The sequence below is a fragment of the Oncorhynchus nerka genome, linkage group LG6, assembly GCF_034236695.1.
Source record: "Oncorhynchus nerka isolate Pitt River linkage group LG6, Oner_Uvic_2.0, whole genome shotgun sequence".
NCBI lineage: Eukaryota > Metazoa > Chordata > Actinopteri > Salmoniformes > Salmonidae > Oncorhynchus > Oncorhynchus nerka.
Window position 1 is genome coordinate 37809590 of NC_088401.1, and position 26092 is coordinate 37835681.

A 26092-nucleotide genomic window follows, 5' to 3' on the forward strand; every position below is an offset into this window, starting at 1 on the left:
ACCCGCTACACAATGCTCCCCACACTGTTCTCCAGTCTGGCTTGATAAGACTCCTGCTAATGATAGCTCTCATTGGTTACACTCTCTCTCTCATTTTCTTGCTCAGTCTCTCTCACTCTCCAGCTCTGTCTATAGCTTGGTCTCACTCTCTTTATCGCTCTCACTCTCTCTTTATCTCTTTATTTATCTCCCTCTCTCTAACTTTCTCTCCCGGGCTCAATCTCACTGCCTCTGCATCTCTCCTCTCTTCCTCACTCCGTTTCTCCTTTCGCTCCTTCCTTCTTTCTTTGTTTGACAATTTTGAGAGATGTGATTCAGTGACAGAAACAGGAAAAGCCTGTCTGTTAGTTTCTGCAGGCACATTTGTGTCAACATGTTGAAATAGCGGTCTTGATTCGTTCGTGACAAAATGTGAATTTCCCTCACAACTCTCATTTCTCTTCATGGTGAGAACACACACTTATTGGGCTTTTGATTATTGAATCTCCCTCTGTCGGAGCACCACTTAATAAATAATGACCAGCTGATTGATTTGACATGTTCTCTCTCTCTCGCTCTCCCTCTCCTCTACTCTCTGTCGCTGTATCTCTATTCTTTCTCTTGCTCTGTGTCGCTCTCTCTCTCTACCTCCCTCCGCCCATCTCTCGCTCGCTCTCTCCCCTCTCTCGCTCTCTCTCTCCCCTCTCTGTTATTCTCCGCAGCATGCCATGATGTGTTCGGTGTTGACCCACCACGTCTGCTACCACCACTGTCTGAAGCACCTGGACAAGCTGATTGGCTACGTCTTCAAGGAGGTCTGCCTAATACAGGCGAGACACACAAACACGCACACGCTCAGCCTGCCAGCGGAACATCACAGCAGGAAATAGTCGGGTAAGGACAGGTAATGGTAATCAACACTTACTCTACAAGTCATACATGCCCCTGTAGCAGCCGCAGCATGTCTATGTGTGTGTAACTGCTGTGTGCTGTAATGATATTCTCCAGGATACAACACAATGTAACACACAGACAGTGTAGTCTTCCAGAATGTAACCATTCTCAAATGAAGGGGCCGAGCCATGGATGTAAGGACTCACCATCCATGTTATCAAAATTGTAGTTTTAACCATATTGTGATGCTTAATATTGTTTGTTTACATGTAGTTTGGTTACAAACATTGGAGTAAAACAAGCTTATATTTTGGGTTCTGATGTGGTACAACAGTTGAACTAAGCTCATGAGGCATTTGTTATATTTTTTAGTAATCAATGGGCACATGTCATTAATTTATAAGTTCAAAAATAGATTTAGCAACTGTGGATTACCCCTTTTTAAAGAGAAGGTTGCCCCACTCAAGGCCCTCTTAGTCATTCCTTGTTGAACAAGGGAGAGCTCAGCTTTTTGTTTTGAATGTCTCTGAAAAAGTGTTCTATTGAAAAAATGTGGTTACCAGCTAGCTAAGATTTTTTTTTTATTGGCATCAGTTGCTGGGACTGCTGCTCGGCCCTGTAATTTCGTGATTTTAGGGAAAAGGCCATTTGGTCGTGCCCAATCTGCCAGGGCACCAAGGTCATTAACCAAATAGCCAATTGAGAGGTTAAATTGATTTGAAAACTGACAAACATGAGCTATTCTGTTAAGAAAAACAAAAGTGTATGAAAAATAAATAATTAGCCTACATGTCAAAGTATTGGCTGCAGCCTGTCATGTTCAGACCTATGCTTACATGAGGGAGGTGCCTGAAAAGGTAGCCAAATTTATACAGCTCATGAAACATGAGACCATCACTTTACATATTGCGTTTAAATTGTTGTTCACTATACAGTACCAGTCAAAAGTTTGGACACCTACTCATTCAAGGGCTTTTCTTGATTTGTACTATTTTCTACATTGTAGAATACTAGTGAAGACATCAAAACTACAAAATAACACATATGAATCATGCAGTAACTAAAAGTGTCAAAATATCCAAATATATCATATATTTTTCAAAGTAGCCACCCTTTGCCTTTATCAGGTATCAAGGTAAGACCCAAGTGCAGACTGTGTGAAGTAACAATGTTTATTGTAACAGGGGCAGGCAAACGACAGGCCAATGCAGGCAGGGGTTGATAATCCAGAATAGGAGCAAAGGTACAGGACCGCAGGCAGGCTGAACAGAACAGGCAGCGTGGTCAGAACAGGCAGAGTGGTCAGGCGGATGGGTACAGGGTCAGGACAGGCAAGGGTTAAAACCAGGAGGATGAGAAAGAGAGGCAGGGGAAGACAGGAGGTGACAAGACAAACGCTGGTAAGCTTGACAACAAGAGGAACTGGCACAGACAGACAGAAAACACAGGTATAAATACCCAGAGAATAAGTGGGGAAGATGGACGACACCAGATCAGGACATGACAGTACCCCCCACCCCCCCTCTAGTGACACCACCTGGCGTACCACCTGGGTGGATACCTGGTTGACAGGGGTGCCGGCGGTGAAAGTCGGCGAAGTGGAATGGGTCCAAAATGTCTTTAGTGGGAACCAGCATCTCTCCTCCAGGCCATAACCCTCCCAGTCAACCAGGTACTGGAAACCCCAGACCCATGGTCGAACCCTCAGGAAGCTTCTCACCGTGTACGCTGGCTGGCCATCGATGACTCGGGGGGGGGGGGCTAGAATCAGAAGACAAGGGGCAGTCAGACATGGTTTTGACTCTAGACACAGAAAATGTATTAAAACACAGAGGGAACGGGGCAACAGAAGACGAACAGCAGAGGGGCTAATGATCTTGCAGCGGAAGAAAAAGCTATCGGTTTCTGGGGGTGTAGCCACAGCACTATAGCAGCGTGCCAGCGCCTCAGGCTTGACCTTCTTGGATACCGGTCGGTGCTGTATAAGCAAAGTGGCCCGGGCCTTACTGAACCCCTCCTGGAGGTCCTGGTATTCTGCGGAGCTGGAGGAGAGGTCTGGGGCAATTTCCAAGCCCACAGGAAGACATCCCGGGGCAGGCAGAGCTGACTTCAGGCAATGAGTGTGGCACGATGGGCTCCAGTCCACGACGGAACCAGTAGCCCAGTCAATGGAGGGATTGTGTCACTGGAGCCAAGAGAATTCCAGTACCACAGGAACCTGCGGAGACTCAACCAGCAGGAATTGGATCATCTCGCTTTGGTTCCCCGAAACTCGTAGGTTGATGGGGGTGGTCTGATGGGTGACCCGGCCTATAGAGCGCCTGTCCAGCGCTCTAACACCCATGGTAATGGAGAGGCATTGAATGGGGAAGCCCAGCTCAGATGCCAGGGTAATGTCCATGAGACTCACATCGGCCCCCGAGTCATTGAATACCTGGATAGACTTGGGCTGGTCGCCCCACAGCAGGGTGGCATGGAGAGGGGGGCGAGTAAGGGGAGAAGAACCATTATCTTTTAGAACCACCAGTGTACTCACTCCAACGAATGGGCTAGGTCTCTTGAAGGGACAAGTAGAAGCATGTGTTTCAGACATAAGGAAGTGGATGGCTGCACACTTTTTACTTTTACATAGCAAAAATCAGAAACTTTCTGGCTACCCGGATAAAGCACTAAATAAACTTCACTTAGTGCTAAATACGGTTGCTAGAATCCTGACTAGAACCAAAAAATGTGATCATATTACTCCAGTGCTAGCTTCCCTACACTGGCTTCCTGTCAAGGCAAGGGCTGATTTCAAGGTTTTACTGCTAACCTACAAAGCATTACATGGGCTTGCTCCTGCCTATCTCTCTGATTTGGTCCTGCCGTACATACCTACACGTACGCTACGGTCACAAGACACAGGCGTCCTAATTGTCCCTAGAATTTTAAGCAAACAGCTGGAGGCAGGGCTTTCTCCTATAGAGCTCCATTTTTATGGAATGGTCTGCCTACCCATGTGAGAGACGCAAACTCGGTCTCAACCTTTAAGTCTTTACTGAAGACTCATCTCTTCAGTGGGTCATATGATTGAGTGTAGTCTGGCCCAGGAGTGTGAAGGTGAACGGAAAGGCTCTGGAGCAACGAACCGCCCTTGCTGTCTCTGCCTGGCCGGTTCCCCTCTTTCCACTGGGATTCTCTGCCTCTAACCCTATTACAGGGGCTGAGTCACTGGCTTACTAGGGCTCTTTCATATCGTCCCTAGGAGGGGTGCGTCACTTGAGTGGGTTGAGTCACTGATGTGATCTTCCTGTCTGGGTTGGCGCCCCCCCTTGGGATGTGCCGTGGCAGAGATCTTTGTGGGCTATACTCGGCCTTGTCTCAGGATGGTAAGTTGGTGGTTGAAGATATCCCTCTAGTGGTGTGGGGGCTGTGCTTTGGCAAAGTGGGTGGGGTTACATCCTTCCTGTTTGGCCCTGTCCGGGGGTGTCATCAGATGGGGCCACAGTGTCTCCTGACCCCTACTGTCTCAGCCTCCAGTATTTATGCTGCAGTAGTTTATGTGTCGGGGGGGGGGGGCTAGGGTCAGTTTGTTATGTCTGGAGTACTTCTCCTGTCCTATCCGGTGTCCTGTGTGAATTTAAGTGTGCTCTCTCTAATTCTCTCTTTCTCTCTTTCTTTCTCTCTCTCGGGGTACCTGAGCCCTAGGACCATACCTCAGGACTACCTGACATGATGACTCCTTGCTGTCCCCAGTCCACCTGGCCGTGCTGCTGCTCCAGTTTCAACTGTTCTGCCTGTGATTATTATTATTTGACCATGCTGGTCATTTATGAACATTTTAACATCTTGGTCATGTTCTGATATAATCTCCACCCGGCACAGCCAGAAGAGGACTGGCCACCCCACATAGCCTGGTTCCTCTCTAGGTTTCTTCGTGGGTTTTGGCCTTTCTAGGGAGTTTTTCCTAGCCACCGTGCTTCTACACCTGCATTGCTTGCTGTTTGGGGTTTTAGGCTGGGTTTCTGTACAGCACTTTGAGATATCAGCTGATGTACGAAGGGCTATATGAATACATTTGATTTGATTTGATAAAACACAAATTACTTTCAGTACCGCAATACAGACAACTCTGGGTCTCAAGTCTGCGTATGTTTTCGGATGGAGACAACCTAGCCCTGCCGAGCTGCATCGACTAGGGAAAATATGCATTGTCAGTCTCCGGTAGCTCTTGGAGAGACTCGGGTAAGCTCAGATCCTCCTGGCGGTCGTAGCTGCCGGGGACTTCCGGAGTTCATCAGCTGTAAGGTGGGATCCCTGAGTGAGCGATTGGGACCGCAATCGGACCGCTTCTCCCTCCTTCGTTCCCATAGCCGACCATCGACCCGGATGGTTAACCTCTTCAGTCGACCCTCTACTTTTTTGAACATTTTGTTAAAAATCGCGCAACATTTCAGCGCCCTGCTACTCATGCCAGGAATATAGTACGTTCATATGGTTAGAATGTGTGGATAGGAAACCCTCGGACGTTTTTAAAACTGGTTAAATCACGACTGTGGCTATTACATAACGTGCGTTACATCGGAAAGCGCAGGAAAACCTGATCACAGAAAATGGAAATAAATATCCTTGCGCCACTTCCAGCAATTGTTAACAGTGAGCCGAATTAGATAAGACCGAGCATTCAACTCCCACAGCATCCCCATGTTGTCTAGAGTCTTGTGAATTTAATCATCTTTGATTCTTGGTTGAACCGAAAGAGGGGCACCGCTTACCTCCGGTCTCCGCCCAGATCATTCCGGAAGAGCTCTCTCCTGAAATTTTTTCCAAGACGACAGCTAATGACATTTACATCGCCTACGGATGATTTTTATCGCTTATTAACGTTTACTAATACCTAAAGTAGCATTACAAACGTATTTCGAAGTGTTTTGTGAAAGTTTATCGTCTACTTTTTGAATTTTAAAAAATGACGTTACGTTGTGAAATCGCTGTTTTTTTCGTTTATCACACAGTCTACATATAACGATATCTTGGCTTTATATGGCCCGATTTAATCAAAATAAAGACCCAATAGTGTTTATGGGAGATCTAGGAGTGCCAACAAAGAAGATGGTGAAAGGTAATGACTGTTTTCTATTTTATTGTGCGGTTTGTGTAACGCCGAAATGCTAATTATTTTGTTTACGTCCCCTGCTGTGCTTTTCTGTTGTAGTGTATTGGTGCATGCTATCAGATAATAGCTTCTCATGCTGTCGCTGAAAAGCATTTTAAAAATCGGACTTGTTGCCTGGATTCACAACGAGTGTAGCTTTAATTTGATACCCTGCATGTGTATTTTAATGAACTTTTGAGTTTTAACTAATACTATTAGCATTTAGCGTAGCGCATTTGCATTTCCAGAGCTCTAGTTGGGACGCAAGCGTCCCAAGTAGAGGCAACAGGTTAAAGGGACGAGTGAGTTGAAATCCGTTGATAGTTCTCGGGCTAGCAGTACAACCTTTACCTCTTCCGATAATCTCTTCAGGAGCATGTCGAACAGCGCTTCCGGTTTCTAAGTACTCTCCGCTGCTAGCTTGCAGAACTCCACCGTATAGTCTGCCACACTGAGGGTGTCCGGCCGAAGCTGGAGTAACTTCTGGTAAGCCTCTCTCCCGGACACCGGAGCCTCAAACTTTTCTCACCTCTGCCACAAATACCTCCAGACTGAGGCAGACGGTGGATTGTTGCTCCCACACCACCGTGACCCAGGCGAGTGCCATCCCGGACATCAGTGTAATAATGTACACTATCTTTGAGTGGTCCAAGGGGAACGAAGAGATGGAGAGAAAGGCCCGGCAGGTTCTGGAATCTCCATTATAGCGCTCCTTGGGAGGTTAGCGGGGTTCCCGGGAAATCGGTGATGTGCTGCTACCACCCGGGTTATAGAGAGGCTGGGAGGTTAGCATCGTGGTAGGCTGCCTAGTAGGCAACCCACAAAATTGCTCCAGCAATGCGTCCAAGGCTAGGTCGTAATGTTGGGCCACGGCCTGGAACCCTTCCATCAGACAGTGAAGCAACTCCTCAGGCCTACCAATAGTGGCTCCTTGGGAGGAGATGGAGTTGCTGAGCTGGATCAAGTCTGTTGGGTCAGTCATGGCCAGTTCGTACTATCAGGTATCAAGTTAAGACCCAAGTGCAGACTGTGTGAAGTAAAAATGTTTATTGTAACAACAGGGGTAGGCAGATGACAGGTCAAGGCAGGCAGGGGCCAATAATCCAGAGTAGGAGCAAAGGTACAGGATGGCAGGCAGGCTCAGGAACAGGCAGAGTTCAGTAATCCAGAGGTGGAGCAAAGGAACAGGAAGGCAGGCAGGCAGACTCATCAGAGGAAAGGACAGATTTCCACCGGTCTGATGTCCATTGCTAGTGTTTCTTGGCCCAAGTAAGTATCTTCTTATTGGCATCCTTTAGTAGTGGTTTCTTTGCAGCAATTTGAACATGAAGGCCTGATTCACGCCGTCTCCTCTGAACAGTTGATGTTGAGATGTGTCTGTTTCTTGAACTCTGTGAAGCATTCATTTGTCTGCAACCTGAGGTTCAGTTAACTCTAATGAACTTATCCGTTGCAGCAGAGGTAACTCTGGGTCTTCCTTTCCTGTGGCGAGCCTCATGCGAGCCAGTGTATTCATAGTTCTTGATGTTTTTTTCGACTGCACTTGAAAAAAAATACAAAGTTTATTCAAAGTTTCTGAATTGACTGACCATCATGTCTTAAATTTGTGATGGACTGTCATTTCCCTCTGCTCATTAGAGCTGTTCTTACCTTAATATGGACTTGGTCTTACCTTGTCATAACATAATTGATTGGCTCAAAAGCATTAAGAAGGAAAGAAATTCCACAAATTAACTTTTAACAAGGCACACATGTTAATTGAAATGCGTTCCAGGTGACTACCTCATGAAGCTGGTTGAGAGAATTCCAAGAATGTGCAAAGCTGTCATCAAGGCAAAGGGTGGCTACTTTGAAGAATCTCAAATAAAACATTTGTTTAACACTTTTTTTGGTTACTACATGATTCCATATGTGTTATTTCATAGTTTTGATGTCTTCACTATTATTACACAATGTAGAAAATAGTAAAAATAAAGAAATCCTTGAATGAGTAAGTGTGTCCAAACGTTGACTGTTACTGTGTATATATACAGACACAGTTTCTTCACAAAGTATTCAGACCCCTTGCCTTTTATTGTCATTTTTTTGTCAACAATGTATACAAAATACTCAAGTCAAAGTGTTTCAAGCTGTCATGTGGGCTGCTGATCATTGCTAGATAACCATGTTCAGGTCTTGCCATAGATCTTCAAGCAGATTTAAGTCACAATTGTAACCCGGCTACTCAGCAACATTCACTTGGTAAGCAACTTGGTAAGCATCTCCAGTGTATATTTGGTAGCCTTGTGTTTTAGGTTTTTGTGATGCTGAATTGTGAATTCATCTCCCAGTGTCTGGTGGAAAGCAGATTGAACCAGATTTTCCTCTATTTTTCCTGTACTTAGCTCCATTCTGTTTGTTTTATCCTGAATAAGTCCCCCGTCCTTAACAATTATAAGCATACCCATAACATGATGCAGCCACCACTATTAAAATATACATGCAGCCACCACTTGAAAATATACATATAGAGTGGTACTCCGTAATGTGTTGTATTGGATTTCCCCAAACATAACACTTTGTATGTAGGACAAAAAGTTAATTGGTTGACCACTTTTTTTTGCAGTAATACTTTGCTATCTTGTTGCAAACAGGATGCATGTTTTGGAATTTCACACTGTCAATTTGTTTAGTACTGCAGAGTAACTACAATGTTTTTGATCCGTCCTCAGTTTTCCCCTATCACAGCCATTAAATTCTCTAACTGTTTTAAAAGTCACCATTGGCCTCATGGTGAAATCCCTGAGCGGTCCCTTCCTCTCCGGCAACTGAGTAAGAAAGGATGCCTGTATAGTTGGAGTGACTGGGTGTATTCAACTTGTAATTAATCACTTCACCATGCTCAAAGGAATATTCCATGTCTGATTTTTTTTTACCAATAGGTGCCCTTCTTTGTGAAGCATTGAAAAACCTCCATGAACTCTGTGGTTGAATCTGTTTGAAATTCACTGCTCGACTGAGGGACCTTACAATTATCTGTATTTGTGGGGTACAGAGATGAAGTAGTCATTAACAGATCATGTTAAACACTATTGCACACAGAGGGAGTCCATGCAAATTATTATGTGACTTGCTAAACTATTTACACCTGAATTTATTTAGGCTTGCCATAACAAAGGGGTTGAATACTTATTGACTCAGACATCAAGCATTTCATTTGTCATTAATGTGTAAAAACTGGCATTATGATGTATTGTGTGTAGGCCAGTGACGACAAAATCAGAAAACCAGTCAGTGTCTGGTGTGACTACCAATTGCAGTGCCTTCACATATAGTTAATCAGGCTGTTGATTGTGGCCTGTGGAATGTTCTTCCACTCTTCAATTATTGTGCGAAGTTGCTGGATATTTGCGGGAACTGGAACACACTATCATACATGTCAATCCAGAGCATCCCAAACATGCTCATTGGGTGACATGTTTGGTGAGTATGCAGACCATAGAAGAACTGGCACATTTTCAGTTTCCAGGAATTGTGTACAATTACATGCAACATGGGACCGTGCATTATCATGCTGAAACATGAGGTGATTGCGGCAGATGAATGGCGCGACAATGGGCCTCAAGATGGGCCTCGTCATGGTATATTCACATTGCCATCGATAAAATGCAAATGTGTTCATTGTCCGTAGCTTATGCCAGCCCATAGCATACCGCCACCATGACTCTGTTCACAACGTTGACATCAGCGCACCGCTCGGCCATACGACCCCATACACACTTTCTGCCCTCTGCCCAGTACAGTTTAAATCGGGATTCATCCGTGAAGAGTGTGTATGGTGCTCACCCATCAAAGGTGAGCATTTGCCCACTGAAGTTGGTTACGACGCCAAACTGCAGTCAGATCAAGACCATGGTGAGGATGACGAGCACGCAGATGAGCTTCCCTGAGACAGTTTCTGACAGTTTGTGCAGAAATTCTTCACTTATGTAAACCCACAGTTTCATCAGCTGTCCGGGTGGCTGGTGTCAGACGATCCCGCAGGTGAAGGACCTGAATGTGGCGGTCCTGGGCTGGCAGGTGGTCTGCAGTTGTGAGGCCAGTTGGATGTACTGCCAAATTATCTAAAACAATGTTTGAAGCACCTTATAATAGATAAATGAATATTACATTCTCTGGTAACAGCTCTGATCAACTATCCTGTGGTCAGCATACCAATTGCAAACTCCCTCGAAACTTGAGATATCTGTGGCATTGTGATGTGTGACAAAACTGCACATTTTAGAGTGCCCTTTTATTGTCCCCAGCACAAGGTGCACCTGTGTAATGCTCATGCTGTTTAATCAGATTCTTGATATGCCACCCCTGTCAGGTGGATATATTATATTGGCAAAGGAGAGATGCTGACTAACAGGGACGTAAAGCAAATTAAGAAATACGTTTTTTGTGTATGGAATATTTCAGGGATCTTTTATTTCACATATAATCGGGTGGTTGTGGGATGGGTTGTTAGCAATTGCGTGCAGGTGTGGGTGAACAAACAGCATACATTTTGTAGTGTTTGAGGTATTGTATTGCAAGCTGTCAAGTAAGCAGAAGTGGGACCAAGTCATTGTTTTACAAGTCAAAAGTAAGTCTCAAGTCTTAGCACTCAAGTCCCAAGTCAAGACCATCAAGTATCAAGTCCTAAACTTTGATTTTCGAGTCCTAAACAAGTCATGATGTGCTCTTCACCAAATGTAATACCAATTCATATTTTTAACAAGAGTAAAAGTTAGTATAGTATATTTATGCAAATCATGAATGCTTTTAAAAATATCTATATATTTATTACTTTCCAAATAAAGGTTATATTTACGTGGAAATGCATTGGTAGCCATGAGAAAGAGCCCCCCAATGGTCATCATCTATCGAGGATCGCTATGGGGCGCAATCGGCGATGTAGGCTAGTACACAATTGCCCAATCTTACCGCACACTCACTCACCTACTCACTCACTCACACACTCTCTCTTTGTGGTTACAGTAGGCTAACGTATGTCAATGATTTTATGAACAGCAGTAACATCAGGCAGGATTTAGGCTACCAAAATGCCTAGCCAGTTGTAGCTCAATCTTGGGTGCAATGATCATGTTCAAGCACTGACTGACTGTGTGGAGGCTCATTTATTTAACATTACGTTAGCCTACATTATACACTAGTAAAATAATAAAACATATAGCTGTCGGCTATATTAGCCACGACTTACCGTTCGTTGTGCAGCTTCAAATGTTGAAAAAAGTTGGAAATTGTTACACCTCCATCTGTAATTTTCTTCCTGCATGTTTTGCAAGTTGCAATACGTTTTGTGTTGATACACCGTTGTCTTTATATCCGAAAATAATAATTTGGGTATCATCTTTCCAAGGCCTCGATCTGAATTCACCCGTTGACGTACACTGCCACATGCAACTTTTTCTCAGCTGGCACCATTTGATTGGCTGCTGTATGATTCAAACTGTAATCAGTTAAATGAAGAGTTGATGCGCTGCACACTTTTTTTAATACCATAATTTTTTATATTTGGGCTTGGGGAGGGTATCAAGTCAGGTCGAGTCATAACGCTCAAGTCCAAGTCAAGTCATGAGTCATTGGTGTCAAAGTCCAGTTGCAAGTCATCATATTTGTGACTCGAGCCCAAGTCATGTGACTCGAGTCCACACCTCTGCAAGTAAGTATGGTAAGTATTGTGTGCAAATGGGGGACATGATGACAACCTTTTTCTTAAAAACATTGTAACAAGATGAGGCCATTAGTGAGAAGAGCGAAAATATATTTAACTTTTTGAATATTAGTCATATTTTCATCATCATTGCAGAATAAATTCTTCACCTTTTCCACCTGTGATGGGTTAGTATCTCGAAGTAGCCCTACAACAAATTACCATGCACATCTTCCATTTAAGTGGGCCTAGTTGCCTAGTAAATTATAGACTACTCTATGTATTTCAAGTTTTGCTGTATGCGATCCCAAATGCAGCTGGTTTATAACCTACAGTTATATTTAACAGGCAAACATGTAGACAGCTGATATTTTACACTGAACAAAAAGTATGAATGCAACATGTAAAGTGTTTGCCCCGTGTGTCATGAGATGAAATAATGGATCACAGAAATACTCACAAAAAGCTTGTCTCTAAAATGTTAGTGAGCATTTCTCATTTGACAAGATAATCTATCCACCTGACAGGTGTGGCATATCAAGAAGCCGATTAAACAGCATGAACATTACACAGGTGCACCTTGTGCCGGGGACAATAAAAAGCCACATGTGCAGTTTTGTGACAGAACACAATGCCACGTATGTCTGAAGTTTTGATGGAGTGCGCAATTGGCATGCTGACTGCAGGAATGTCCACCAGAGCTTTTGCCAGAGAATTTAATGTTAATTTCTCTACCATAAGCCTCCGCCAATGTCGATTTAGAGAATTTGATCGTCAAACTGGCCTCACAACCGCAGACCAAGTGTAGAGCGTAGTGTGGGCGAGCTGTTTGCTGATGTCAACATTATTGAAAAGATGGCCCCATGGTGGTGGTATGGTTATGGTATGGGCAGGCATAAACTACGGTCAACGAACACGATTGCATTTTATCAATTGCAATTTGAATGCACAGAGATACCGTGATGAGTTCCCGAGGCCTGTTGTTGTGCCATTCATCTGCCGCCATCACCTCATCTTTCAGCATGATAATTGGCTGGTCCCATATTGAAAGGATCTGCACTCAATTCCTGGAAGCTGAAAATGTCCCAGTTCTTCCATGGCCTGAATGCTCACCAGACATGTCACCCATTGAGCATGTTTGAGATGCTATTGATCGACATGTTCCAGTTCCTGCCAATATTCAGCAACTTCGCACTGCCATTGATGAGGATTGGGACAACCTTCCACACGCCACAATCAACAGCCTGATCAACTCTATGTGAAGGAGATGTGTCGCGCTGCTTGAGGCAAATGGTGGTCACACCAGATACTGACTGGTTTTCTGATCCACGCCCCTACCTTTTTTAAGGTATCTGTGACCAACAGATACATACGTATCTGTATTCCCAGTCATGTGAAATCCATAAATTAGGGCCTAATGAATTTATGTCAATGAACAAATGTCTTTATTTGAACAGTAATTCCCTGAAACCTTTGAAATTGTTGCAGACGCTATCCGATGCGGTGCAGCCAACGGGTTTCTCCACGCATCGCGCCGACAGAAACAAACATCTTTCTGGTAAGAAGAGTGGCGGGGGCCTCATGACTAACGAGACATGGTGTGATGAAGGAAACATACAGGAACTCAAATCCTTCTGTTCACCTGATTTAGAATTCCTCACAATCAAATGTAGACCGCATTATCTTCCAAGAGAATTCTCTTCGATTATAATCACAGCCGTATATATCCCCCCCAAGCAGACACATCGATGGCTTTGAACTAACTTTATTTAACTCTTTGCAAACTGGAAACCATTTATCCGGAGGCTGCATTCATTGTAGCTGGGGATTTTAACAAAGCTAATCTGAAAACAAGACTCCCTAAATTTTATCAGCATATCGATTGCGCAACCAGGGGTGGTAAAACCTTGGATCATTGTTACTCTAACTTCCGCGACGCATATAAGGCCCTGCCCCGCCCCCCTTTCGGAAAAGCTGACCACGACTCCATTTTGCTGATCCCTGCCTACAGGCAGAAACTAAAACAAGAGGCTCCCACGCTGAGGTCTGTCCAACGCTGGTCAGACCAAGCTGACAAGCTCCAAGACTGCTTCCATCACGTGGACTGGGACATGTTTCGTATTGCGTCAGATGAAAATATTGAGGAATACGCTGATTCGGTGTGCGAGTTCATTAGAACGTGCGTCGAAGATGTCGTTCCCATAGCAACGATAAAAACATTCCCAAACCAGAAACCGTAGATTGATGGCAGCATTCGCGTGAAACTGAAAGCGCGAACCACTGCTTTTAATCAGGGCAAGGTGTCTGGTAACATGTCCGAATATAAACAATGCAGCTATTCCCTCCGCAAGGCTATTAAACAAGCTAAGCTTCAGTACAGAGACAAAGTGGAATCTCAATTCAATGGCTCAGACACAAGAGGCATGTGGCAGGGTCTACAGTCAATCACGGACTACAAGAAGAAACCCAGCCCAGTCACGGACCAGGATGTCTTGATCCCAGGCAGACTAAATAACTTTTTTGCCCGCTTTAAATGCTTTGAGGACAATACAGTGCCACTGACACGGCCTGCAACGAAAACATGCGGTCTCTCCTTCACTGCAGCCGAGGTGAGTAAGACATTTAAACGTGTTAACCCTCGCAAGGCTGCAGGCCCAGACGGCATCCCCAGCCGCGCCCTCAGAGCATGCGCAGACCAGCTGGCCGGTGTGTTACGGACATATTCAATCAATCCCTATACCAGTCTGCTGTTCCCACATGCTTCAAGAGGGCCACCATTGTTCCTGTTCCCAAGAAAGCTAAGGTAACTGAGCTAAACGACTACCGCCCCGTAGCACTCACTTCCGTCATCATGAAGTGCTTTGAGAGACTAGTCAAGGACCATATCACCTCCACCCTACCTGACACCCTAGACCACATATGTCAGAGTCAAGGCCCGCGGGCCACATCCGGCCCGCAAGAAGGTTTTTTACGGCCCCTGGGATGATCTTGATTTATTATTAGAACCGGCCCGCAGCAAGCCGGCAGCCCGCAGATCTTTTACACGCACCAATACTACATTTCCCACAATGCAAAGGTGACGCACCGAGCAGTAGGCTGCTTCATTTCAATATTTATTGGCACAGCAGTCGTCAGCATCACAGTAAAATTAACTTTCAGATACCCATCAAAAATGGCAAAACGGAAGGTGGATACTGAGAACCGGGGGGTTTCAAACAAGGTGGGAGTCGGAGTATATGTTCACGAAGGTAGCTGGAAAACCTGTGTGTCTTCTGTGTGGAGAAAGTGTGGCGGTACTGAAAGAGTATAATCTGAGACGACATTATGAAACGAAACACGCGGACAAAAACAAGAATATGGACATGGAACAAAGGCTACAAAAGGCAGAGGAATTAAAACGAGGCCTCAAATCTCGACAGGCTCTGTTCAAAAAGCCAAATCACAAGGCCAGGCTGCTGTCAAGGCCAGTTTTATTTTGGCAGAAGAGATCGCTAAATCAGCCCGGCCATTTACGGAGGGGGATTTCATCAAAAACTGCATGATTAAAGTTTGTGACGAAGTTTGCCCAGAAAAAGGCAACTCTTTTTAAATGTGAGTCTGAGCAGAAACACCATTGCCGAGAGAGTAGACCAGTTGTCCATCAATCTAAAAGAGCAGCTTGTGAAAAAGGGAAAAGATTTTATTGCATATTCCTTGGCTGTGGATGAGAGCACCGACATTTCTGACATTGCCCAGTTGTCAATTTTCATCCGCGGAGTGGACTCCAACCTAAGCGTGACAGAGGAGTTTTTGGCTTTACGTCCTATGCATGGCACAACTACGGGGCATGATTTGTATGAAGAGGTGTCAAGATGTGTAAATGAGATGGAGCTGCCTTGGGAAAAACTCGTGGGTTTGACAACCGACGGAGCACCTGCGATGTGTGGACACAGGAGCGGACTGGTGGCGAAGATACGGGAAAAGATGCAAGAGGAAAACGCGACAGGTGAGCTGACAGCTTATCATTGTATCATACACCAGGAAGCGTTGTGCGGTAAAGCCTTGAAAATGGAGCATGTAATGAGCATCATCACGCGCACAGTTAACTTTATCAGAGCCAAAGGTTTGAATCACCGCCAGTTCAAGGCATTTCTGACGGAGTTAGAAACGGAGCATGGTGATTTGCCTTATCACACAGAGGTGCGATGGCTAAGCCAGGAAAGGTGCTTCAAAGATGTTTCGAGCTTCGTGAGGAGATTTGTCTGTTCTTGGACAGCAAAGGGAAAGACACAACACAACTCCGAGACGAAATGTTTCTGTGTGAAATGGCTTTTCTGTGTGACATTACGAGTCATCTGAATGCAATAAACTTGCAGCTGCAGGGTCGGGATCGTGTCATCTCTGATATGTACAGTACAGTGAAGGCATTTAAAACCAAACTGACTCTGTGGGAGACGCAGATGCGGAAAGAAAATTTGAGCCACTTTCCCAGCTGCCAGACCATGAAAGAGAAGCTCTCTACCAGTGCGTTCCCGAGCACACAGTTGGCTGATAAAATAGGTATGCTTGCCGCTGACTTTCGACGCCGATTTGCTGACTTTGAAGCACAAAAAAGCAGGTTGGAACTGCTCGGTAACCCATTTGCTGTTGACGTGGAAAGCTCACCACCAAACCTCCAAATGGAGTTGATTGACCTCCAATGCAATGATGCACTGAGGGCAAAATATGCGGCAGTGGGTGCTGCGGAGTTCGCCCGTTTCCTCCCGGCACAATGCCCCAGCTGCGCATCCAGGCTGCTCAAACGTTGTCTATGTTTGGCAGCACATACCTGTGTGAACAACTGTTTTCTTTGATGAACCTGAACAAAACATCACACAGAAGTCGACTTACTGCTGAACACCTCCACTCAATTCTGAGGATTTCTTCAGCTCAGAGCCTTACCCCGAACATTGATGAACTTGTGGAAAAGATGGGACACCACCAAGTATCACCCTCAACCTCAAACAAGTGAACATTACTGTGCAATCACATATTTAGAGTTTTTACTCAGTTCAAGTTTAAAAGTTAAAATTTAATATTTGTTTTCACTGCATGTTACTTCTCCTTAAACAAAGTGTTGTTTTTGATTAATAGATTTTTGCACTTTATTTTTTTGTATTTCAATCCAATTATATTTTAAAAATATTTCAGTTGAGTGGATGATAGAAAATTGCTATTATTGTTTTTTCTTTGAAGTAAATTTAGCCCACTTTTGCTAAAATAGAAAATATAGTCTACTGATGGTGCCTTGAATACCGGTTTCTTTCATTTAATGTTCATGTTATGGGGATATTTATATAAAGGAAATTTGTCTTTTGTGTCTGTTGAAAATTAAAGATTACTGACAGAGCCATAAGAAAATATTGCTTTATTTATCTGATCATATTGTAATATATTTGTTAGGTTTTCAGTAGGTTCAATTAGGTTCACTAGACTATATGCGTCATTTAAAAATTTTTCAATGAACATTCGAACAGTCCGGCCCTCGTCTTGTAGCTGATTTTTTTATTTGGCCCTCCGTCCATTTGACTTTGACACCCCTGCCCTAGACCCACTCCAATTTGCTTACCGCCCAAATAGGTCCACAGACGATGCAATCTCAACCACACTGCACACTGCCCTAACCCACCTGGACAAGAGGAATACCTATGTGAGAATGCTGTTCATCGACTACAGCTCGGCATTCAACACCATAGTACCCTCCAAGCTCGTCATCAGACCCTGGGTCTCGACCCCGCCCTGTGCAACTGGGTACTGGACTTCCTGACGGGCCGCCCCCAGGTGGTGAGGGTAGGCAACAACATCTCCTCCCCGCTGATCCTCAACACGGGGGCCCCACAAGGGTGCGTTCTGAGCCCTCTCCTGTACTCTCTGTTCACCCACGACTGCGTGGCCACGCACGCCTCCAACTCAATCATCAAGTTTGCGGACGACACAACAGTGGTAGGCTTGATTACCAACAACGACGAGACGGCCTACAGGGAGGAGGTGAGGGCCCTCAGAGTGTGGTGTCAGGAAAATAACCTCACACTCAACGTCAACAAAACTAAGGAGATGATTGTGGACTTCAGGAAACAGCAGAGGGAACACCCCCCTATCCACATCGATGGAACAGTAGTGGAGAGGGTAGCAAGTTTTAAGTTCCTCGGCATACACATCACAGACAAACTGAATTGGTCCACTCACACTGACAGCGTCGTGAAGAAGGCGCAGCAGCGCCTCTTCAACCTCAGGAGGCTGAAGAAATTTGGCTTGTCACCAAAAGCACTCACAAACTTCTACAGATGCACAATCGAGAGCATCCTGGCGGGCTGTATCACCGCCTGGTACGGCAACTGCTCCGCCCTCAACCGTAAGGCTCTCCAGAAGGGTAGTGAGATCTGCACAACGCATCACCGGGGGCAAACTACCTGCCCTCCAGGACACCTACACCACCCGATGTTACAGGAAGGCCATAAAGATCATCAAGGACATCAACCACCCGAACCACTGCCTGTTCACCCCGCTATCATCCAGAAGGCGAGGTCAGTACAGGTGCATCAAAGCTGGGACCGAGAGACTGAAAAACAGCTTCTATCTCAAGGCCATCAGACTGTTAAACAGCCACCACTAACATTGAGTGGCTGCTGCCAACACACTGTCATTGACACTGACCCAACTCCAGCCACTTTAATAATGGGAATTGATGGGAAATTATGTAAATATATCACTAGCCACTTTAAACAATGCTACCTTATATAATGTTACTTACCCTACATTATTCATCTCTTATGCATACGTATATACTGTACTCTACATCATCGACTGCATCCTTATGTAATACATGTATCACTAGCCACTTTAACTATGCCACTTTGTTTACTTTGTCTACATACTCATCTCATATGTATATACTGTACTCGATACCATCTATTGTATGCTGCTCTGTACCATCACTCATTCATATATCCTTATGTACATATTCCTTATCCCCTTACACTGTGTATAAGACAGTAGTTTTGGAATTGTTAGTTAGATTACTTGTTGGTTATCACTGCATTGTCGGAACTAGAAGCACAAGCATTTTGCTACCCTCGCATTAACATCTGCTAACCATGTGTATGTGACAAATACAATTTGATTTGATTTGATTTGATTTGAGGTTGTGTTTATTTGTGTATATGCTACTACTGTTTTTTAGCCTATTGTAATAAAAAATAAAATGAGTAGCCTAGACAATGTTTCAGAATTCACAGGCAGTCCTTCTTATTAGGTTGGGGGGAAAGTCAATGCACAACATTCTGCTGACAGGTCCACAACAATTTGCCATTATTTTCCTTTCAGAAACTGTCACAGTGCTTTGCCAAATACAGCATAAGTTACTGCAACAGATAATGTTCTGCCAAAACAGTAAATAGACCGGTAGCTTATGTAAAATGTTTGACAGTATGGGTAGGCTAAAGTATTGCTGTGCGATAGGAGCAAGACATCAGAGCCTATTCCAAGGCAGGACATAGAAACACAATCGATTGATAAACACTATTTTGAACAAGTGTGGGCTGTAATATTTAACTTTTAAATCAACTCTGGACCGTGACGTCAGTTCCACTGCTTTTTTAAATTGTTCCCCTCTAATCACAGACTGATTTAGACCTGGGACACCAGATGGGTGCAAATAAGTATCAGGCAGAACAGAAAACGAGCAGGCTTAGGACCTTGTAGGGTAAGAGTTGAATACATGATATACAATTAATCACGTGTTTTGCACTCGCTATTGGCAGCATGCACGATGAGACAGCCTATAGGGAGGGAGGTCAGAGACCTGGCAGTGTGGTGCCAGGACAACAACCTCTCCCTCAGTGTGAGCAAGACAAAGGAGGTGATTGTGTACTACAGGAAAAAGCGGGCCGAACAGGCCCCCATTAACATCGATGGGGCTGTAGTGGTGCGAGTCGAGAGTTTCAAGTTCCTTGTTGTCAACATCGCCAACGAACTATCATTGTCTAAACACACCAAGACAGTCGTGAAGAGGGCACGACAACACCTTTTCTCCAACAGGAGACTGAAAAGATTTGGCATGGGTGCCCATATCCTCAAAAGGTTCTACAGCTATCGAGAGCATCCTGACTGGTTTGCATCACCACCTGGTATGGCAACTGCTCGGCATCTGACCGTAAGGCGCTACAGAGGGTAGTGCGTATGAGCCAGTACATCATTGGGGCCAAGCTTCCTGCCATCCAGGACCTATATAATAGGCGGTGTCAGATGAAAGCCCAAAAAATGGTCAGAGACTCCAGTCACCCAAGTCATAGACGGTTTTCTCTGCTACCGCACGGCAAGTGGTACAGGAGCGCCAAGTCTAGTACCAAAAGGCTCCTTAACAGCTTAAGCCATAAGACTGCTGAACAATTCAAAAAATGGCCACCGGACTATTTACATTGACATAGCTTAAATGGATTTTTATTCGGATTTCATGTAATGGACATACACAAAATAGTCCAAATTGATGAAGTGAAATGATTTTTTAAAAAATGTTTCCACAATTCACCCAAAAAAATGTACAGAAAAGTGGTGCGTGCAAATGTATTCATCAAATCAAAATCAAATCAAATCAAATTAATTTTATATAGCCCTTCGTACATCAGCTGATATCTCAAAGTGCTGTCCAGAAACCCAGCTTAAAACCCCAAACAGCAAGCAATGCAGGTTTAGAAGCACGGTGGCTAGGAAAAACTCCCTAGAAAGGCCAAAACCTAGGAAGAAACCTAGAGAGGAACCAGGCTATGTGGGGTGGCCAGTCCTCTTCTGGCTGTGCCGGGTGGAGATTATAACAGTACATGGCCAAGATGTTCAAATGTTCATAAATGACCAGCATGGTCGAATAATAATAAGGCAGAACAGTTGAAACTGGAGCAGCAGCACGGCCAGGTGGACTGGGGACAGCAAGGAGTCATCATGTCAGGTGGTCCTGGGGCATGGTCCTAGGGCTCAGGTCCTCAGGGAGAGAGAAAGAAAGAGAGAATTAGAGAGAGCACATGTGGGGTGGCCAGTCCTCTTCTGGCTGTGCCGGGTGGAGATTATAACAGAACATGGCCAAGATGTTCAAATGTTCATAAATGACCAGCATGGTCGAATAATAATAAGGCAGAACAGTTGAAACTGGAGCAGCAGCACGGCCAGGTGGACTGGGGACAGCAAGGAGTCATCATGTCAGGTGGTCCTGGGGCATGGTCCTAGGGCTCAGGTCCTCAGGGAGAGAGAAAGAAAGAGAGAATTAGAGAGAGCACATGTGGGGTGGCCAGTCCTCTTCTGGCTGTGCCGGGTGGAGATTATAACAGAACATGGCCAAGATGTTCAAATGTTCATAAATGACCAGCATGGTCGAATAATAATAAGGCAGAACAGTTGAAACTGGAGCAGCAGCACGGCCAGGTGGACTGGGGACAGCAAGGAGTCATCATGTCAGGTGGTCCTGGGGCATGGTCCTAGGGCTCAGGTCCTCCGAGAGAGAGAATGAAAGAGAGAAAGAGAGAATTAGAGAAAGCACACTTAAATTCACACAGGACACTGAATAGGACAGGAGAAGTACTCCAGATATAACAAACTGACCCTAGCCCCCCGACACATAAACTACTGCAGCATAAATACTGGAGGCTGAGACAGGAGGGGTCAGGAGACACTGTGGCCCCATCCGAGGACACCACCGGACAGGGCCAAACAGGAAGGATATAACCCCACCCACTTTGCCAAGGCACAGCCCCCACACCACTAGAGGGATTTCTTCAACCACCAACCTACCATCCTGAGACAAGGCCGAGTATTGCCCACAAAGATCTCCGCCATGGCACAACCCAAAGGGGGGCGCCAACCCAGACAGGATGACCACATCAGTGAATCAACCCACTCAGGTGACGCACACCTTCCAGGGACGGCATGAGAGAGCCCCAGTAAGCCAGTGACTCAGCCCCTGTAATAGGGTTAGAGGCAGAGAATCCCCGTGGAAAGAGGGGAACCGGCCAGGCAGAGACAACTGCCCTACCCTGTGCTCTGACCTCTTTCTCCCCTCTCTCTCCAGATGACATCTCGCGTCTTGTGACGGCCGGCCGCCCAACAACCTGCCCGCTTGACCCTATCCCCTCCTCTCTTCTCCAGACCATCTCCGGTGACCTTCTCCCTTACCTCACCTCGCTCATCAACTCATCCCTGACCGCTGGCTACGTCCCTCCCGTCTTCAAGAGAGCGAGAGTTGCACCCCTTCTGAAAAAACCTACACTCGATCCCTCCGATGTCAACAACTACAGACCAGTATCCCTTCTTTCTTTTCTCTCCAAAACTCTTGAACGTGCCGTCCTTGGCCAGCTCTCCCGCTATCTCTCTCAGAATGACCTTCTTGATCCAAATCAGTCAGGTTTCAAGACTAGTCATTCAACTGAGACTGCTCTTCTCTGTATCACGGAGGCGCTCCGCACTGCTAAAGCTAACTCTCTCTCCTCTGCTCTCATCCTTCTAGACCTATCGGCTGCCTTCGATACTGTGAACCATCAGATCCTCCTCTCCACCCTCTCCGAGTTGGGCATCTCCGGCGCGGCCCACGCTTGGGATTGCGTCCTACCTGACAGGTCGCTCCTACCAGGTGGCGTGGCGAGAATCCGTCTCCTCACCACGTGCTCTCACCACTGGTGTCCCCCAGGGCTCTATTCTAGGCCCTCTCCTATTCTCGCTATACACCAAGTCACTTGGCTCTGTCATAACCTCACATGGTTTCTCCTATCATTGCTATGCAGACGACACACAATTAATCTTCTCCTTTCCCCCTTCTGACGACCAGGTGGCGAATCGCATCTCTGCATGTCTGGCAGACATATCAGTGTGGATGACGGATCATCACCTCAAGCTGAACCTCGGCAAGACGGAGCTGCTCTTCCTCCCGGGGAAGGACTGCCCGTCCACATGATCTCGCCATCACGGTTGACAACTCCATTGTGTCCTCTTCCCAGAGCGCTAAGAACCTTGGCGTGATCCTGGACAACACCCTGTCGTTCTCAAATAACATCAAGGCGGTGGCCCGTTCCTGTAGGTTCATGCTCTACAACATCCGCAGAGTACGACCCTGCCTCACACAGGAAGCGGCGCAGGTCCTAATCCAGGCACTTGTCATCTCCCGTCTGGATTACTGCAACTCGCTGTTGGCTGGGCTCCCTGCCTGTGCCATTAAACCCCTACAACTCATCCAGAACGCCGCAGCCCGTCTGGTGTTCAACCTTCCCAAGTTCTCTCACGTCACCCCGCTCCTCCGCTCTCTCCACTGGCTTCCAGTTGAAGCTCGCATCCGCTACAAGACTATGGTGCTTGCCTACGGAGCTGTGAGGGGAACGGCACCTCAGTACCTCCAGGCTCTGATCAGGCCCTACACCCAAACAAGGGCACTGCGTTCATTCACCTCTGGCCTGCTCGCCTCCCTACCACTGAGGAAGTACAGTTCCCGCTCAGCCCAGTCAAAACTGTTCGCTGCTCTGGCCCCCCAATGGTGGAACAAACTCCCTCACGACGCCAGGACAGCGGAGTCAATCACCACCTTCCGGAGACACCTGAAACCCCACCTCTTTAAGGAATACCTAGGATAGGATAAAGTAATCCTTCTCACCCCCCCTAAAAGACCTAGATGCACTATTGTAAAGTGGCTGTTCCACTGGATGTCATAAGGTGAAAGCACCAATTTGTAAGTCGCTCTGGATAAGAGCGTCTGCTAAATGACTTAAATGTAATGTAAATGTAAATGTACTACTGCCACTTTCAGTGAGTTTGGTACACATCTGGTGGATAGAGAGCCATTTATTATGTTCAACATAGGAGGGCCAAGCACAGGAAGCAGCTCTTTCAGTAGTTTAGTTGGAATAGTGTCCAGTATGCAGCTTGAAGGTTTAGAGGCCATGATTATTTTCATCAGTGTGTCAAGAGATATAGTGCTAAAACACTTGAGAGTCTCTCTTGATCCTAGGTCCTGGCAGAGTTGTGCAGACTCAGGACAACTGACCTTTGAAGGAATACACAGATTTAAAGAGGAGTTTCTTTATAATAATCATAATCTTTTCCTCAAAGAAGTTCATGAATTTATCACTGCTAAAGTGAAAGTCATCCTCTCTTGGGGAATGCTGCTTTTTAGTTAGCTTTGCGACAGTATCAAAAAGGAATTTCGGATTGTTCTTATTTTCCTCAATTAAGTTTGAAAAATAGGATGATCGAGCAGCAGTAAGGGCTCTTCGGTACTGCACGGTACTGTCTTTCCAAGCTAGTCGGAAGACTTCCAGTTTGGTGTGGCGCCATTTCTGTTCCAATTTTCTGTGTACCAGGGAGCTAGTTTCTTATGAGAAATGTTTTTAGTTTTAGGGGTGCAACTGCATCTAGGGTATTGCGCAAGGTTAAATTGAGTTTCTCAGTTAGGTGGTTAACTGATTTTTGTCCTCTGGCGTCCTTGGGTAGACAGAGGGAATCTGGAAGGACATCAAGGAATCTTTGTGTTGTCTGTGAATTTATAGCACGACTTTTGATGTTCCTTGGTTGGGGTCTGAGCAGATTATTTGTTGCAATTGCAAACATATTAAAATGTTGGTCCGATAGTCCAGGATTATGACGAAAAACATTAAGATCCACAACATTTATTCCATGGGACATAACTAGGTCCAGAGTATGACTGTGACAGTGAGTGGGTCCAGAGACATGTTGGACAAAACCCACTGATTCGATGATGGCTCCGAAAGCCTTTTGGAGTGGGTCTGTGGACTTTTCCATGTGAATATTAAAGTCACCAAAGATTAGAATATTATCTGCTATGACTACAAGGTCCGATAGGAATTCAGGGAACTCAATGAGGAACGCTGTATATGGCCCAGGAGGCCTGTAAACAGTAGCTATAAAAAGTGAGTAGGCTGCATAGACTTCATGACTAGAAGCTCAAAAGACGAAAACGTATTTTATTTATTTTATTTTATTTTTTGTAAATTGAAATTTGCTATCGTAAATGTTAGTAACACCTCCGCCTTTGCGGGATGCACGGGGGATATGGTCACTAGTGTAGCCAGGAGGTGAGGCCTCATATAACACAGTAAATTCATCAGGCTTAAGCCATGTTTCAGTCAGGCCAATCACATCAAGATTATGATCAGTGATTAGTTCATTGACTATAATTGCCTTTGAAGTAAGGGATCTAACATTAAGTAGCCCTATTTTGAGATGTGAGGTATCATGATCTCTTTCAATAATGACAGGAATGGAGGTGGTCTTTATCCTAGTGAGATTGCTAAGGCGAGGCCTCCCGGGTGGCGCAGTGGTTAAGGGCGCTGTACTGCAGCGCCAGCTGTGCCATCAGAGTCCCTGGGTTTGCGCACAGGCTCTGTCGTAACCGGCCGCGACCAGGAAGTCCGTGGGGCGACGCACAATTGGCCTAGCGTCGTCCGGGTTAGGGAGGGCTTGGTTGGTAGGGATGTTCTTGTCTCATCGCGCACCAGCGACTCCTGTACCGAGCCAGGCGCAGTGCGCGCTAACCAAGGTTGCCAGGTGCACGGTGTACCCTCCGACACATTGGTGCGGCTGGCTTCCAGGTTGGATGCGCGCTGTGTTAAAAAGCAGTACGGCTGGTTGGGTTGTGTATCGGAGGACGCATGACTTTCAACCTTCGTCTCTCCCGAGCCCGTACGGGAGTTGTAGCGATGAGACAAGATAGTAGCTACTAAAACAATTGGATACCACGCAATTGGGGAGAAAAAGGGGTACATTTTTTTACAAAAAAATAATAAAAAAAGAGATTGCTAAGGCGAACACCGCCATGTTTAGTTTTGCCCAACCTAGGTCGAGGCACAGACACGGTCTCAATGGTGATAGCTGAGCTGACTACACTGACTGTGCTAGTGGCAGACTCCACTATGCTGGCAGGCTGGCTAACAGCCTGCTGCCTGGCCTGCACCCTATTTCATTGTGGAGCTAGAGGAGTTTGAGCCCTGTCTATGTTGGTACATAAGATGAGAACACCCCAGCTCGTTCAGTAGTTTAGTTGGAATAGGGTCCAGTATGCAGCTTGAAGGTTTAGAGGCCATGATTATTTTCATCATTGTGTCAAGAGATATAGTACTAAAACATTCATCCCCTTTGCTATGAAGCCCATAAATAAGAGCTGGTGCAACCAATTACCTTCAGAAGTCATTTAATTAGTTAAATAAAGTCTCAGAATATGATCTCAGAATATATACACCTGTTCTGAAAGGCCACAGAGTCTGCAACACCACTAAGCAAGGGGCACCACCAGGCAAGCGGCACCATGAATACCAAGGAGCTCTCCAAACAGGTCAGGGACAAAGTTGTGGAGAAGTACAGATCAGGGTTGGGTTATAAAAAATATCAGAAACATTGAAAAT

At 45.6% G+C, this 26092-nt stretch overlaps 1 pseudogene; it reads left to right on the plus strand.

Moving 5' to 3' along the window:
* Positions 1-26092, plus strand: part of LOC115131068 (ribonuclease 3-like) — a 166132-nt pseudogene that overhangs the window by 24857 nt on the left and 115183 nt on the right.